The sequence below is a fragment of the Triticum dicoccoides genome, chromosome 2B, assembly GCF_002162155.2.
Source record: "Triticum dicoccoides isolate Atlit2015 ecotype Zavitan chromosome 2B, WEW_v2.0, whole genome shotgun sequence".
NCBI classification, from domain to species: Eukaryota; Viridiplantae; Streptophyta; class Magnoliopsida; order Poales; family Poaceae; genus Triticum; species Triticum dicoccoides.
In genome coordinates, this window is record NC_041383.1 from 376,443,817 (window position 1) to 376,457,228 (window position 13,412).

The following is a 13,412-nucleotide window of genomic DNA, read 5'->3' on the forward strand; positions in this document are numbered from 1 at the left end:
TGGTTTTCCATGTGACGAGAAACAAGAAATCCAAACTTCAAATGATATAAGTGAAGCACGTGAAGCATTCTATAATACCATACTCAAAAGATATAAGTGAAGTGCAATGAGTATTCTACAAATCAACCATGGACTATCTCATACCAGCATGGTGCAAAAAAGTAAAATGAAAATTAAACACAAAAGATGCTTCAAGATTTACACATATCACATGAACGAAACGAAGACGAAAACATACCGATACTTGTTGAAGAAAGATGTGATGTCTTCCGGGGCATCCTCAAGCTTAGACGCTTGGGTCTCCTTGAATATTTACTTAGGGTGCCTTGGGAACCCCAAGCTTGAGCTCTTGCCTCTCCTCCTTCTCCTCATATCGGAACCTCCTCGATCTTTGATCACTTCATCCACACAAAACTCAATAGAAAGCTCGGTATGATCCATTAGTACAATAAAGCAAATCGCTACTCTAAGTACTGTTGCAAACTAATTCATATTTGTTTTTGCATTGTAGCTACTATAATATAACTTTTCCATGGCTTATACCACCGATAGAATCGATAGTTTCATCAAAATAAGCAAAACAATGCATCAAAAATAGAATCTATCTTAAACAGGACAGTCTGTAGCAATCTGAACATCTAACATACTTCTGGTACTCCAATTCTGAAAAATTAGGACAAAATAAACAATTTGGGTGTGGTCCGGTGTCCCCAGAGTACGAAATCGAGTTCCTTAACCCAGTGCTTGTCTGATTCTCGTAAAGAGCGCACCGGTCTGGGCTTAATACCACTCATGATCAGACCATTGGCCCGTTTGACTTGGCCATTTGTTTGAGTGTGGTATACAGATGCATAGTCGAGTTTATTGTCCAGCTTAGCGCACCAAGTTTTCACCTCATCAGCTGTAAAATTAGAGCCATTATCAGTGATGATACTGTGGGAGACACCATAGTGGTGTACCATGCTAGATATAAAGTCAATCACTGGCCCTGCCTCAACAGTTTTTACTGGTTTGGCCTCTATCCATTTAGTGAATTTATCTACCGTTACCAGTATGTATTTCTTTTTGTGGCTTTCCCCTTTAAGGGGACCAACCATATCAAGCTCTTCAGACCTCGAAGGGCCATGTAATGGGGATTGTTTTTAATGCGGTAGGAGGCATGTGACTTTGATGGGCGAAAAGTTGACAGCCCACACAATGTTGGACAAGGGCTTGAGCATCTGCTCGTGCCGTGGGTCAAAAAAGCCTGTACTGAAAGCCTTGCTTACAAGGGCTCGTGCTGTCGCGTGATGACCACCCAAACCAGCATGTATTTCTGCCAAGAGTTGCCTTCCCTCCTCTTTGGAGATACACCTTTGGAGGACTCCGGTAGTGCTCTTTTTGTACAGTTCACCCTCATGTACTTTAAAGGCTTTAGAGTGCCAAACTATGCATCGAGCTTCATTCTGGTCATCGGGAAGCTCCTGCCTATTAAGGCAGGCCAGGAATGGTTCGGTCTATGGAGCAATAACAACCATGATCTCATGAGTAGAGGGTGTTATCTTGATATCCGGACCTCTGACGGTATCTGCATTGTGTTCGGCAGCTGGGGGTGTGACCAGGTCTGTACTATCTTCTCTGCTCTCACCCTGCCATACCACGGATGGCTTGAAGAGACTTTCCACGAAAGTGTTAGGTGGCACAGGGTCGTGCTTAGCGCCCATGCGAGCAAGGATGTCGGGCGCCTGGTTACTGTCTCAAGTGACATGATGAAACTCAAGTCCCTCAAACCGAGCTGATATTTTTAATACGACATTTAGATATGACACCATTTTTGGGTCCGTTGCATCAAACTCTCCATTGACCTGGGATATTGTGAGGTTTGAGTCACCATGCACCTCCAGGCGTTCTATACCCATGGAGACTGCCATGCGAAGACCATGCAGAAGCGCCTCATATTCGGCTGCATTGTTGGAGTTCGTATACATAATTTGTAATACACAGCAGACTGTATACCCAGTAGGAGATGTTAGGATGATGCCAGCACCCAGTCCGGCCAGCAGTTTGGAGCCGTCGAAGTACATAATCCATTTGGAGTATGAACTATACTCTTTAGGGAGTTCGGCTTCCGTCCATTCGGCGACAAAGTCGGCCAACACCTGGGATTTAATAGCCCGGCGTGGCTTGTATATTATTTCGAACGATAAAAGCTCGATGGCCCATTTAGCTATGAGACTAGTGGCGTCCTTGTTGTTGATAATGTCGTTAAGTGGTACTTCTGATGCCACTGTAATTGAACACTCTTGAAAATAGTGTCGCGGTTTTGGTACGCCATGAAGACCGTATAGGCTATCTTTTGGTAGTGGGGTATCGGGATTTGCAAGGTGAGAGGACCTCCAATACATAATAGACTAGCTTTTGGGTGGGGAATTTATGTCCCTCTTCCCCTCGCTCGACGACGAGCACGACACTAACTACTTGGTTAGTTGCCGAAATGTATAATAACATGGGCTCGCCAACACCTGGGGTAGCTAGGATTGGGTTGCTCATGAGTGGGGCCTTGATTTCTTCCAATCCGGCTGTGGCAGCGTCCGTACATTCAAAGTTATCCATGCGCTATAGTAGCGTGTAGAGTGGTAATGCCTTTTCTCCCAATTTGGAGATGAAATAGCTTAAGGCTGCGATGCACCCTGCTAGTTTTTGGACTTTCTTTAGGTCTGTTGGTATAGACAATTGTGATAGAGCTCGGATCTTGGCTGGGTTTGCTTCAGTTCCTCTACGGGAAACAATGAACCCTAGCAATTTTCCAGCTGGGACTCCGAAGACACATTTTTCCGGATGGAGTCGTATGTCATATGTCCGTAGGTTGTCGAAGGTGAGGCGAAGATCGTCCACCAGTGTTTCAACGCATTTTTTCTTGATGACCACGTCATGCATGTATGCTTCGACTGTTTTGCCGATTTGTTTTTCCAAGCATGTTTGAATCATACGCTGGTAGGTAGCCCCATCGTTTTTAAGCCCAAAGGGCACAGTGTTGAAGTAGAAAGGACCGTAAGGGGTGATGAATGCTGTTGCGTCCTGATCCGATTCCTTCTTTTTGATCTGATGGTACCCGGAATAGGCGTCGAGGAAACACAAAGAATCGTGTCCTGCAGTCGCGTCAATGATTTGGTCAATGCGAGGTAATGGGAAAGGGTCTTTAGGGCAAGCGTTGTTGAGGTCTTTGAAATCGACGCACATGCGCTAGGATTTGTCCTTCTTTGGTACCATGACCAAGTTGGCTAACCAATCCGGATGTCTGATTTCCCTAATAAACCCGACTTCTAGCAACTTGGCTAGTGACGTTTGGGTTCGGAGAATCATCGCAGTGTCTGTTTCATTGGTTTAAATCCCGTGATTATGTTGAGACTGTATTCGGCCAGCCTGTGTGGGATGCCGGGCATGTCTGAAGGGTGCCAGGCAAAAATATCCCAATTCTCTTGCAAGAATGTGCGTAGAGCAGCATCCACTGCAGGATCCAGCTGTGCTCCGATAGACGTTGTCTTGTTAGGGTCCGTCGAGTGTACTTGAAATTTAACTATTTCCTCAGCTGGCTTAAAATAGGTGGGTTGAGATCTCTTATCGAGGATCACATCATCCCTATCCACCATGGACCGTAGGGTTGTTAGTTCTTCAGCCGCTAGGGCTTCGGATAACGCCTCGAAGGCCAGGGATGTGGTTTTATTTTTGGCACAGAGGGCTTTGTACGGGTTGCTCGAAATTGTGATGATTCTGTTGGGTCCGGGCATTTTTAGCTTCATATACCCGTAATGGGGTATAGCTTGGAAGCGTGAGAAGGTGTCCCGGCTGAGGATGGCGTGATACCCGCTGTTGAAGGGGACCACATGAAAGAGCAACTATTCGGATATGTAGTTTTCGGGCGTGCCGAATACCACATCCAGTTTAATTCTCCCAGAACATCGTGCTTCTCGACTGGGGATAATGCCTCGAAAGGTGGTATTGCTTTGCTCGATGCGTGATCTGTCCATCTGCATTTTGTCGAGCGTATCTTCATAAATGAGGTTAAGTCCACTGTCGCCATCCATGAACACTTTAGTAAGCTGAAAACCGTCCACAATAGGGTTTAGTACTAGGGCGGCGGGTGCTCGGACTGATCGAGCCTTTGGTTCGTCTGCGGCTGTGAAGGTTATTGCCGTGTCGTTCCATAGGCTCAGTGCGGTAACTTGGTGGACTTTGGCGAGGTCGTGGAGTGCCCTTTTGCACCAATTATTTGAAGAAAAGGTCTTGAAGACCGTGAGGATGTTAAAGTCATCCCTCTTCGGAGAGTACTTCTCTGGAGTGGTGGTGAGGATGGCCTCTCCACTTTTTTCTACTTGTTGGAGTACCCAACATGCTCAAAGGTTGTGGGTTGGGTCTTTGCTCGGAGTGGCGTGTATCGGATAGGGCTTGTCAAGGAGTTAGTCAAGAACTGACCTATGTCCCATGAAGGGTTTATTTTTCCTGCCCATCGACCGGTGGTCGGGTGACCCGCTAGGGTGTATCCGTTTAGTCCGGGCCACACACTGCTTGAAGGCAGCGGGCTCCAGCTGAGTTTTTTGGGGCCTCCATGGCTTTCCATCACACGGTACTTTTGTACTACTTGTGATAGTTCCGTAAAGTTTTGTATGTGATGACGGTCGAGGGCATTCAATATTCCCTCATCAGTGCAATTGCGATGAAAGACCTAAACTACGTCGTTGTCGGGGCAATCCTTGATCTTGTTTCTAACAAGCAGGAATCTGGCCCAAAAGTGGTGGACCGTTTCCTGAGGTTGCTGTTGCACATACATCAGGTCGTATATATCCGAAGGACCTGAGTTGCTTGGAGAGGTTTGATTGTGGTGGGTGTGTGGTTTGAAATTTGAATCATGTCCTGCCTCTGTATTCGAAGCTTGTAGGTTCTCCGAGACGTCCGGTTCGGGTCCGAGGAGATCCAAGGGCTCCCCTGATCCTACATCTGAGCTAGAGTTCGGAAGACGTGGAGTCCCGTCCGAAGGGAGAGTATCCGGCTTGAGGGATTCGGAGACCAAAACATACTTGGTTTTCAACATAGGGAGGGAAGTGTCTTTGGCATGTTCCTCAACAAACGCTACGAGGTGGGTGATCGGCGGGCAATAAATTTCCCTCTGGTCAGGCTTGAGCTCGATCCGATCATAGTATTTTGAGACCCCCAGGGTGGCGATGCAATCCAGTAGCTCGTTCAAAGACGAGACATCTGCCGGACCCATCTTGTTGGAGTACTCGAGGCCGACGCGGAGACGGTGTTCGGTGGTCGTAGGGGGTGTTGTGGGCTTGACGGTCGTACAAGGTCCTACAATGAAACCGCCGAGTTGGAGGGTCTGCCCAGAAGTTAGGCTCCTTCCAGAAGTGATATTTTCATTGATGACTAGGCGAGCCATAGATCGCTTTTGTAGACAACACGGCAGAGCTCTCAATGAAAGCACCAATGTCGGTGTCAAAACTGGCGGATCTCAGGTAGGGGGGGCCCAAGTTGTGCGTCTAAGGATCGATGGTAACAGTGGACAAAGGGACATAATGTTTACCCAAGTTCGGGCCCTCTTAATGGAGGTAAAACCCTACTCGTGCTTGATTATATTCGAAGAGTATAGAGGTTACAAGAGTTGATCTACCTCGAGATTGTGGCGGCTGAACCCTCGATGTCTAGCCTATGAATATTTTTATGATGGTAATGATGATAGCCTCTACAGACTAAACCCTCCGGTTTATATACACACCAGAGGGACCTAGGGTTTGTACAAGGTCGGTTCACAAGGAAATAATACACCCGGACTCTAATCTTGCCGTTCACGCATGGAGGAGTCCCATCCGGACACGGAGGATGGCTTTTAGCTTAATCTTTACGGCCCATTCAACCCGGCCCATATTCCTGGGCCAGACACTTGAGGACCCCCAAATCCAGGACTCCCTCACCCCCCACGCCGAGCTTTTTCTCCAGTGATCCCCACGCCACCGCCCTACCACTGTCGGCGACCACCGCACCCACCCTGAACCCTAAAATAGATAGTGGGGTACATCTCCAGCGAGCCCCCCTCCCCGATGCGGCTGGTTCTTCCTTAACTCCGGCGAGCCCCCCCACCCCCTGAAAATCGACTAACCCAAAAGTAGTTTCAGTAGACTGAAGTGTAGCTAAATCAGAGCAGCAGCACAAGCAAGAGCAAGAGCAAGAGCAGCAGCACAAGCAAGAGCAAGAGCAAGAGCAGCGGTGTGAGCAAGAGCAACAACAGACCAGGCAGGGGACCGAGGGCAAGAGTAGAGCAGCGTGAGCGAGAGCCAAAGCAGCATCAGGTCCTACTGATGTGGACGTCGCCACCGAGGGAGCGACACCATGGAGGAAGTGGCTGGCGATGCCGCCGTGGATGGAGCCGCGCCATGTCGGCTCGGGACCGAGCGAGGCAACACCATGAGATCGAATCAAGAAGAAAATGTGGCGATTAGTGTAGAACCTCTTTGGTGGTGCCGATTAGGCCTCAGTTTCATCCGAGGAAACGGTGATGATGATGCTCTTCCGGTGGTGCAGGTGAAGACGGCGGTGTGGGAATGGAGGTGGCACGAAAGACGAGGGGAACATCGGGGCAGCTCCTTGGAGGTGGAGGACGGGGTGGCTGAACCGGCAGGACGATGAGATCGACGACAGATCCTCATCTAGTGTGGTGGATGAGGGACATCGAGGTGTTGCTATGGACGACGTCGTCGGGGACGAGGCTCCTGCTGGGTGGCGGACACAGGAGGGTGTGGGGCTTCGCAGGTTTTCGCGGCCTCGGTGTATGACTGGGTGGGCGGATGGGATGGGAGGGGGGAACCATGGCTTAGGGACGCGCTTGTACAAAATGTGGGGTAAGTTACGAAAGTACCCCCGCCGATTTGAGCTAGACGGTTCTTTTGGTTCAGGGGTATCACGGGCATTTCGCGTGTCGGGATTTCGCAGGAGGTGGGAGTTTTCGCGCGCGTTGTAATTTTGGGATAGCAAGGCGCGGGTTGAGATGGAGGGAGTTTTCGGAGCACAACGAGACAAAATATATCTTAAATATTTTGGGGTAACAAGGCGCGGGTTGAAGAGGCGGGAGTTTCGTAGCACGATAGACAGAGATGCTTGATACGTCTCCATCGTATCTACTTTTCCAAACACATTTGCCCTTCTTTTGGACTTTAACTTGCATGATTTGAATGGAACTAACCCGGACTGACGCTGCTTTCAGCAGAATTGCCATGGTGTTATTTTTGTGCAGAAATAAAAGTTCTCGGAATGACCTGAAACTTCACAAAGAATTTTTTTGGAATTAATAAAAAATGCTGGCAAAAGAATCAAGACCAGAGGGTCCACACCCTGTCCACTAGGGTGGGGGCGCCCCACCCTGTTTCGTGGCCCCCCTGAGGCTCCACCGACCTCAACTCCAACTCCATATATTCACGTTCGGGGAGAAAAAACCCAGAGAGAAGGATTCATCACGTTTTACGATACGGAGCCGCCGCCAAGCCCTAAATTCTCTCGGGAGGGCTGATTTGGAGTCTGTTCGGAGCTCCGTAGAGGGGAATCCGTCACCGTCGTCATTATCAACCATCCTCCATCACCAATTTCATGATGATCACTGTCATGCGTGAGTAATTCCATCGTAGGCTTGCTGGACGGTGATGGGTTGGATGAGATTTACCATGTAATTGAGTTAGTTTTGTTAGGGTTTGATCCCTAGTATCCATTATGTTCTAAGATTGATGTTGCTATGACTTTGCTATGCTTAATGCTTGTCACTAGGCCCCGAGTGCCATGATTTCAGATCTGAACCTATTATGTTTTCATGAATATATGTGAGTTCTTGATCCTGTCTTGCAAGTCAATAGTCACCTACTATGTGTTATGATCTGGCAACCCAGAAGTGACAATAATCGGGACCACTCCCGGTGATGACCGTAGTTTGAGGAGTTCATGTCACTAAGTGTTAAAGCTTTGGTCTGGTACTCTATTAAAATGAGGCTTAATATCCCTTAGTTTCCAATAGGACCCCGCTGCCACGGGAGGGTAGGACAAAAGATGTCATGCAAGTTCTTTTCCATAAGCACGTATGACTATATTCGGAATACATGCCTACATTACATTGATGAACTGGAGATAGTTCTGTGTCACCCTATGTTATAACTATTGCATGAGGAATCACATCTGACATAATTATCCATCACTGATCCAATGCCTACGAGCTTTTCACATATTGATCTTTGCATAGGTACTTTATCGTTGCCGCTGTTACAATTACTACAAAACTGCTACTGTTACTTTTTCCACCGTTACCGTTACTTCCTTACTACTTTGCTGCAGATATTAAGTCTTTCAGGTGTGGTTGAATTGACAACTCAAGTGCTAATACTTGAGAATATTCTTTGGCTCCCCTTGTGTCGAATCAATAAATTTGGGTTGAATACTCTACCCTCCAAAACTGTTGCGATCCCCTATACTTGTGGGTTATCAAGACTATTTTCTGGCGCCGTTGCCAGGGAGCATAGCTGTCGGTGTACAAAAGTAGGGGCTCTGTTTTGTACCCCTTTACTTGTGCACGGGAAGTCAGAGCCACGCCCGTGACCACATTTAGCAGGGCAAAGGAGGGAAGCCAAAGGCGCAAGACAATCAAAGCAACACCAAGACCAGAGACGCAAAAAGTAAGAGGGAGAGGTAGACTCCCCCGGCAAGACCCTTGCCGGGGCAGCCTCCGCAGCCTCGGCAAGAGCCTTGCCGGGGCAACTTGCCCAGCGCCAGCAGAGTGTGCCACCCTTGAGCCCAAGGGTTCCAACGCCATCAACCACATTGGAACCAAGGCTCGGGAGGCACCTCCATGGTGGCATGCAAATCTTCGTGAAGATCATAAACACGCAAGATCCTTGCCGAGGAAATCCACGAGACCTCTGGCAAGATCCTTGCCGGGGATGACCGCAATGCCACGGCAAGACCCTTGCCGAGGACGTCAGCGGGGCCGCGGCCAGGCCCACATCTGCCAAGACTCCACCGCCGTTCCATGCAGCTGCCAGCTCAGCCAGCTAGGCGAGCACCTGCGTTGTGACGTGCGGACTCTAGACTGACTTAGCAAGCACCTGCGTGGTGGCATGCAGATATTCGAGAAGACTCTGCCACCGCACCAGCCCAATAGCCAACCAACATGGCACTGCGACGCCTCATCAGCTCAGACGCGTGTCAGAGCCAGGTGAGGCGGCGACAGCTGGTACGAGCTTCCTTGCTGTCCCCGATAAAGCAAGAAGGGCACATCGACAGCGCATTAAATGCATTTGTCCGATGGTGCCAGAGGATAGACTCAGCCACTGTACACCTTTCCACCTCCTGTGTGCCACTATGGCGACCCCTTTTTTCTATAAAAGGAGGCCCAAGGCGTAGGAGGGAGGGATTCAGATCTTTTGAACAAGTCACGTACCGTAACTAGTTCAACAACTCAAGAACACACAAAGATACACCAAAGCAGGACTAGGGTATTACGCATCCTCGCGGCCCGAACCTGGGTAAACGATCTTTGTGCTGACTCCTAGACCCGCTCTTTCCACAACCTCGCGCCCGCCGATCGTAGTAGGGATTTCAGTGATCCCATAGGTGCCGTTTTCCACCAACATCTTTGGCGCACCAGGCAGGGGGCGCAGTTGTGAAAATCTGGTCTAGCAGCTGGTTTAGCAGTTCTTCATCCCCATGGCTCCCAAGAAGAAGATGACGATGGCGATCGATTCATCCGGAGCCGGACGACCCGTACCAGTGCGAGCAAGTAGCGAGGCAGTCGCGGATGGAAGCCGAGGCAGCCTGCGAACACCCACATCAATCTGGCAGTCAAAGCCTAGCGAGCAGCATCGTTCATGCGCGAGACGACGAGCCACACGCCGCCAAATTCAAAGACGGAGCTGGGCCCCTCACAGACGGTGCGGGCCCCTCCAAGGACGGCGCCGTGGCACCTACCGACGGCGCGGTGACCTCCAAGACACCTACGCCGGCGCCCACGACGCGCTCTTCCCAAGTTGTGTGCGATGAGCAGCGTCACCACGCTAGTGACCCCGGTTGCCGCCGTGGGAAGAGCGCATCATTCGCGGGATGAAGGAGGCCAGCATGCACGCCGAAGTGCTGGCAAAAATGGCGTACAACCGCAAGGCCGTGATAGAGCTCCTTCTAACGTGGTTAGAAGTCGAAGCGCGTCACGGTCCACGCAGCTTTCGCTGCCGCCCATGCCAGCAGAAGCTTTGGCGCGCACGCAGCTGCTCCTCGACTTTCCTCCTGCTCCGGAGAAGCTCGACGAGTGGAGAGCCACCATCCGGAGCCTCGTCGGCGTCGCCAACAAAGATGAGCTGCGACCAGCGGAGCCCTTAGGCCACCGCTCCGTCAAGCCACCGCATGCCAGTGGTGGAAGGGACGGAGGTGATGCAGCCACGGTGCACTCTCCTCCCCCATGCTAGTTACCGCGGGTGTCGGTCCATCGTGATGACGCTTGTGATAACATTTCCATAGCGTCGTCCGACCCACAGACCCACCACGATCAGCACCAAGTTCTTCGGGAGCGAGCCCTTGAAGATGCTCGAACCACCATCGAACGTCGGCGTGAAGCGCGCCACCAGTCAGATAGGCGGGCAGGGCCCACTATGGACCACCCGGCACCAGGAGGCTATGGTGGCCTACCCTACGAGGTGGGTTGCCCAGCCTTTACCCGTGAGCTGTGGCAGTTCCAGTGGCCCTCCCACCGCACGTGCAAGCCCAACATTTGCAAGAAGTACAACGACAAGACTCACCCGTCGGAGTTCTCAGCATCTACACCATCGCGATGCAAGCTGCTGGAGCCCGCGATGACAAGGTGCTTGCCAATTACTTCCCGTTGGCACTTAAGCCCAATGTCATGTCATGGTTGATGCACTTGCCGGCGGATTCCATTTCTTCTTGGTCGGATTTGTGTCATGAGTTTGTTGGCGCCTTCACTGGGGGCCATCAAGCTCATGGCCACACAAGCGATTTGCATGTCATCCCCCAGAAGGAAGGTGAAAACCCGCGCAAGTACATACATAGGTTCAGCCGGGTGTAGTACAACATCCCAGATGTTCATCCCGCCGCCGTGATTAGTGCATTCCATCAGAATGTGCGTAACTGCAAGATGCGTGAAGAGCTGGCGATGAACAAGGTCAAAGATGTGGCCGAACTTTATGTTCTGGCCAATAGGTGCGCTCGAGCTGAAGAGGCGAGGAAGTACCCCGGCGAGGACGCTGGTGCGGAAACCGACTCCATAGACGAAGACACCGCCATCCCGACGAAGAAGGGTTGGCGCCGCAACAGGAAGCGTAAGGGTAAGGCCGTGCTTGCTATCGAGGGATCCGACGATGCCGGTGCTGCCAAGAAGGCCAAGGCAAACGACCCCGGCAAGGAAATTGTCGGGTGCACCACTTGTCGGGCCTTGGCGGCTGCCGACAAGCCAGGAAGCTCCGACAAGCAGTACTGCAAGATCCACCGCACCAAGGGCCATGACCTCCAGAACTGCCGACAAGTTGAGCTGCTTGCTGAGAAGCGAAAAGCTGAGTATGAGAGGCGGGACAAGGAGAAGGGTCAGGATGGTGCCGGAGGATCCGACAAGAAGCATGACGGCCAAGGAGGCCGCCGTGACAAGGATAACCAGCAAGAGAGGCCCGCCCAGGGCCACGACAAGAAGCAGGAAGACGATGATCATGACGAGGACGACGAGTCCGGCGAACACGAGTTTCAGAAAGCTATGGATGCCATGTGCATCGATGGTGCCGCCTCGCTGCACACCTCCCACAGCCAGCTCAAGCAGTGGGCGCGTGAGATCGCAACGGCGGAGCCATCATTCGATGCTTAGAAGCCACTGAAGTGGTCCAGCATGCTTATCATTTTTGACACCGAGGACCACCCTGATCGCACAACTGCGGTCGGGTGTCTGCCGTTGTTGGTTTCACCAATGATACACAACCTCAAGGTGACGAAGATGCTAGTTGACGGCAGGGCCAGTCTGAACTTGATCTCGCCTATTGTGATCAAAAGGCTGCAGATTACTGATGGAGACCTCGAAGAGACGGGCATGTTTCAAGGTGTCAACCCGGGAAGGAGTCAGCCGAAGGGGAAGGTCACGCTGCCCGTGACGTTTGGAGGCGAGTTGAACTACAGGACGGAGAGGATTGTCTTTGATGTAGCCGAGATCCCCTTGCCCTACAATGGGATCCTTGGCCGCCCGGCACTAGCCAAGTTCATGGCGGCGTCACACTACGCCTATAACACGCCTAAGATGCCTGGGCCTATGACCATCATCACCGTCCCCTCCGACAAGAAGGATGCGCTGATCTGCGTTGACCAACTCTATCGGGAAGCAGTTGCGGCGACTACCGCCAAGGCACTTGCTCTTGCCGCCAAAGCCCCGGGAGGGAAGAAGATCGGCAAGACCTCTCGCACCCACTCCGGCAAGCGCACCTCTTCGTAGTGTTGTGTTCCCGTCGAGGACGTGGCAGAGAGCTCCACCGGCAAGAGCAAGAAATCTAGAGCTGCACCACCAGAGACTAAGAAGGTGTCCATCAAGGAGGATGGAACGGGAGGGGCTTTCACCATAAGCTCCACCCTTGATAGCAAATAAGAAGGCGCACTTGTCACTTTCTTGCGTGCAAATGTCGATGTGTTTGCATGGCAAGCATCCGATCCCCGGTGTTCCCAGGGAGGTGATTGAGCACCATCTTGCTGTCTGTCCTCATGCGCGACCCGTCAAGCAGAAGGTCAGGAATCAAGCTTTGGAAAGGCAGGAGTTCATCACAGAGGAGATCAGGAAGCTGGAAGCGGTAGGCTGGGTGAGAGGAGTACTCCATCCGACGTGGTTGGCCAATCCGGTGGTGGTGCGCAAGGCAAATGGGAAGTGGAGGCTGTGTATTGATTACACAGATATCAATAAGGCCTGTCCAAAAGACCCTTTCCCATTGCCACGCATTGACCAGATTGTTGACTCCACGGCCGGGTGTGACTTGTTATCATTCCTTGACGCCTACTCAGGGTACCACCAGATTTTCATGACGAGAGAAGATGAAGAGAAGACAACATTCATCACCACGTGTGGTATGTATTGCTTTTTACGGATGCCTTTCGGGTTGAAGAGTGCTGGCTCAATGTTTGCAAAGAGCAGTCATAATTGGTTTTGAGCTCCAGCTACATAGAAATATGGAAGCTTATATGGATGACATGGTGGTCAAAACCAAGGACAAGGCAACACTTGTACAAGATTTGGAAGAGATGTTTGCAAATTTGCGCAAGATCAACCTCAAGCAGAACCCTGAGAAGTGTGTCTTCGGCGTTCCGTCCGGCAAACTTCTCGGGTTATTTGTGTCACAGCGTGGGATCGAGGCGAATCCAGACAAGATCAAGGC